Below are 5,296 nucleotides of genomic sequence, written 5' to 3' on the forward strand. Positions count from 1 at the left end.
CGAGTTAAACTTGACGAGCTTAGCATATGCAGATATGGCCTCGGAACACTGAGACCGAAAGGTCGAGTTTGAATCATATAGTAGATATGATCAACATAGTGATGTTCACCATTGAAAATTACTCCATCTCATGTGATGATCGAACATGGTTTAGTTGATATGGATCACGTGATCACTTAGATGATTAGAGAAATGTCTATCTAAGTGGGAGTTCTTAAGTAATTTGATTAATTGAACTTTAATTTATCATGAACTTAGAACCTGATAGTATTTTGCATGTCTATGTTGTTGTAGATAGATGGCACGTGTTGTTGTTCCGTTGAATTTTAATGCGTTCCTAGAGAAAGCTAAGTTGAAAGATGATGGTAGCAACTACACGGACTGGGTCATTAACTTGAGGATTATCCTCATTGATTCATAGAAGAATTACATCCTGGAAGCACCGCTAGGTGACAAACCAGCTACAGGAGCAATGCTAGATGTTATGAACACCTGGCAAAGCAAAGCTGATGACTACTCGATAGTTCAGTGTGCCATGATTTACGGCTTAGAACTTGGACTTCAACGACGTTTTGAACGTCATGGAGCATATGAGATGTTCCAGGAGTTGAAGTTAATACTTCAAGCAAATGCCCGGATTGGGAGATATGAAGTCTCCAATAAGTTCTACAGCTGCAAGATGGAGGAGAATAGTTCTGTCATTGAACATATACTCGGAATGTCTGGGTACCACAACCACTTGACTCAATTGGGAGTTAATCTTCCTGATGATAGTGTCATTGACAGAGTTCTTCAATCACTGCCACCAAGCTACAAGAGCTTCGGGATGAACTATAATATGCAAGGGATGGATAAGACGATTCCTGAGCTCTTCGCAATGCTAAAAGTTGTGGAGGTAGAAATAAAGAAGGAGAATCAAGTGTTGATGGTCAAAAAGACCACCAGTTTCAAGAAAAATGGGTAAAGGTAAGAAGGGGAACTTCAAGAAGAAGAGCAAACCAGTTGCTGATCAAGTGAAGAAACCCAAGTCTGGACCTAAGCCTGAGATTGAGTGCTTCTACTGCAAAGGGACTGGTCACTAGAAGCGGAACTGCCCCAAGTATTTGGCGGAGAAGAAGGATGGCAAAGTGAAAGGTATATTTAATATACATGTTATTGATGTGTACCTTACTAATGCTAGAAGTAGTGCCTGGTTATTTGATACTGGTTCAGTTGCTAACATTTGCAACTCAAAACAGGGGCTACGGATTAAGCGAAGATTGGCTAAGGACGAGGTGACAATGCGCGTGGGAAATGGTTCCAAAGTCGGTGTGATCGCCGTCGGCATGCTACCTCTACATCTACCTTCAGGATTAGTTTTAGACCTAAATAATTGTTATTTAGTGCCAGCATTGAGCATGAACATTATATCTGGATCTTGTTTGATGTGAGATGGTTGTTCACTTAAATCACAGAATAAAGATTGTTCTATTTATATGAGTAATATCTTTTATGGTCATGCACCCTTGATGAGTGGTCGATTTTTAGTAAATCTTGATAGTAGTTATACACATGTTCATAGTATTGAAGCGAAGATGCAGACTTGATAATGATAGTGCAACTTATTTGTGGCACTGCTGTTTGGGTCATAGTGGTGTAAAGCGCATGAAGAAACTCCATTCTGATGGACTTCTCTAATTACTTGATTATGAATCACTTGGTACTTGCGAACCATGCCTCATGGGCAAGATGACTAAAACTCCATTCTTTGGAACAATTGAGCGAGCAACAGAGTTATTGGAAATCATAGATACTAATATATGTGGTCCAATGAACATTGAGGCTCTCGGCGGATATCATTGTTTTCTCACCTTCACAGATGATTTTAGCTGATATGGGTATATCTACTTAATGAAACATAAGTCTGAAACATTTGAAAAGTTCAAAGAATTTCAGAGTGAAGTGGAAAATAATCGTAACAAGAAAATAAAGTTTCTACAATCTGATCATGGAGGAGAATCTTTGAGTTATGAGTTTGGTCTTCATTTGAAACAATGCGGAATAGTTTCGCAACTCACGCACCCCGGAACACCACAGCGTAATGGTGTGTCCAAATGTCGTAATCGTACTTTACTAAATATGGTGCGATCTATGATGTCTCTTATTGATTTACCTCTATTTTTTTGGGGTTATGCTTTAGAGATGGCTTCATTCACGTTAAATAGGGCACCATCTAAATCCGTTGAGAAGACACCTTATGAACTATGGTTTGGCAAGAAACCCAAGTTGTCATTTCTTAAAGTTTGGGGCTGCAATGCTTATGTGAAAAAGCTTCAACATGATAAGCTCGAATTCAAATCGGAGAAATGTGTCTTCATAGGATACCGAAAGGAGACTGTTGGTTACACCTTCTATCACAGATCCGAAGGCAAGATATTCGTTGCTAAGAATGGATCCTTTCTAGAGAAGGAGTTTCTCTTGAAAGAACTGAGTGGGAGGAAAGTCGAACTTGATGAGGTAATTTTACCTGCTCCCTTATTGGAAAATAGTTCATCACTGAAATCAGTTCCAGTGATTCCTACACCAGTAAGTGAGGAAGCTAATGATGATGATCATGAAACTTCTGATCAAGTTACTACCGAACCTCGTAGGTGAATAGAGTGAGATCCGCACTAGAGTGGTACGGTAATCCTGTTCTGGAAGTCATGTTACTTGACCATGACGAACCTACGAACTATGAGGAAGCGATGGTGAGCCCATATTCTGCAAAATGGCTTGAGGCCATGAAATTTGAGACGGGATCCATGTATGAAAACAAAGTATGGACTTTGGTTGACTTGCCTGATGATCGGCAGGCCATAGAGAATAAATGGATCTTCAAGAAGAAGACTGACGCTGACGGTAATATTACTGTCTACAAAGATCGACTTGTTGCGAAAGGTTTTTAACAAGTTCATGGAGTTGACAACGATGAGACCTTCTCACCCGTAGCGATGCTTAAGTCTGTCGGAATCATGTTAGCAATTGTCGCATTTAATGATTATGAAATTTGGCAAATGGATGTCAAAACTGCATTCCCTAATGGATATCTTAAAGAAGAGTTGTATATGATGCAACCAGGAGGTTTTTTCAATCCAAAAGGTGCTAACAAGGTGTGCAAGCTCCAGCGATCCATTTATGGACCGGTGCAAGCCTCTCGGAGTTGGAATATACGCTTTGATAGTTCGTATCAAAGCATATGGTTTTATACATACTTTTGGAGAAGCCTGTATTTACAAGGAAGTGAGTGGGAGCTCTGTAGCATTTCTAATATTATATGTGGATGACATATTGTTGATTGGAAATGATATAGAATTTTTGGATAGCATAAAAGGATACTTGAATAATAGTTTTTCAATGAAAGACCTCGGTGAAGCTGCTTATATATTGGGCATCAAGATCTATAGAGATAGATCAAGACACTTAATTGGACTTTCACAAAGCACATACCTTGATAAAGTTTTGAAGAAGTTCAAAATGGATCAGGTAAATAAAGGGTTCTTGCCTGTATTACAAGGTGTGAAGTTGAGTAAGACTCAATGCCCGACCACTGCACAAGATAGAGAGAAAATGAAGGTGTTCCCTATGCTTCAGCCATAGGCTCTATCATGTATGCAGTGCTGTGTACCAGACGTGATGTGTGCCTTTCTATCAATCTAGCAAGGAGGTACCAAAGTAATCCAGGAGTGGATCACTGGACAGTGGTCAAGAATATCCTAAAATACCTGAGAAGGACTAAGGATATGTTTCTTGTATATGGAGGTGACAAAGAGCTCATCGTAAACGGTTACTTCGATGCAAGCTTTGACACTGATCTGGATGACTCTAAGTAACAAATCAGATACATGTTTTTATTTAATAGTGGAGCTGTCAGTTGGTGTAGTTCCAAGAAGAGCGTCGTGGCAGGATCTACGTGTGAAGCGGAATACATAGATGCTTCGGAAGCAGCAAATGAAGGAGTCTGGATGAAGGAGTCCATATCCGATCTAGGTGTAATACCTAGTGGATCGGGTACAATAAAAATATTGTGTGACAATACTGGTGCAATTGCCTTGGCAAAGGAATCCAGATTTCACAAGAGAACCAAGCACATCTAGAGACACTTCAATTCCATCCGCGATCAAGTCAAGGAGGGAGACATAGAGATTTGCAAGATACATACAGATCTGAATCTTGCAGACCCGTTGACTAAGCCTCTCTCATGAGCAAAACATGATTAGCACCAAGACTCCTTAGGTGTTAGAACCATTACAATGTAATCTAGATTATTGACTCTAGTGCAAGTGGGAGACTGAAGGAAATATGCCCTAGAGGCAATAATAGAGTTGTTATTTATATTTCCTTATATCATGATAAATGTTTATTATTCATGCTAGAATTGTATTAACCAGAAACTTAGTACATGTGTGAAAACATAGACAAACAGAATGTCACTAGTATGCCTCTACTTGACTAGCTCGTTGAATCAATGATGGTTATGTTTCCTAACCGTAGACATGAGTTGTCATTTGATTAACGGGATCACATCATTAGAGAATGATGTGATTGACTTGACCCATCCGTTAGCTTAGCACGATGATCATTTAGTTTGTTCCTATTGCTTTCTCCATAACTTATAGATTTTCCTATGACTATGAGATCATGCAACTCCCGAATGCCGGAGGAACACTTTGTGTGCTACCAAATGTCACAACATAACTGGGTGATTATAAAGGTGCTCTACAGGTGTCTCCGATGGTGTTTGTTGAGTTGGCATAGATCGAGATTAGGATTTGTCACTCCAATTGTCGAAGAGGTATCTCTGGGCCCTCTCGGTAATGCACATCACTATAAGCCTTGCATGCAATGTGACTAATGAGTTAGTTATGGGATGATGCATTACAGAACAAGTAAAGAGACTTGCCGGTAACAAGATTGAACTAGGTATTGAGATACCGACAATCGAATCTCGGGCAAGTAACATACCGATGACAAAGGGAACAACATATATCATTATGTGGTTTGACCGTTAAAGATCTTCATAGAATATGTGGGAGCCAATATGAACATCCAGGTTCCGCTATTGGTTATTGACTGGAGACGTGTCTCGGTCATGTCTACATAGCTTTAGAACCCGTAGGGTCTACACGCTTAATGTTCGGTGACAATCCGTATTATGAGTTCATGTGTTTTGATGTACCGAAGGTAGTTCGGAGTCCCGGATATAATCACGGACATGACGAGGTGTCTCAAAATGGCCGAGATATAAAGATTGATATATTGGATAACTATATTCGGA

Source organism: Triticum aestivum, chromosome 4A (genome assembly GCF_018294505.1).
Source record: "Triticum aestivum cultivar Chinese Spring chromosome 4A, IWGSC CS RefSeq v2.1, whole genome shotgun sequence".
Taxonomy (NCBI): Eukaryota; Viridiplantae; Streptophyta; class Magnoliopsida; order Poales; family Poaceae; genus Triticum; species Triticum aestivum.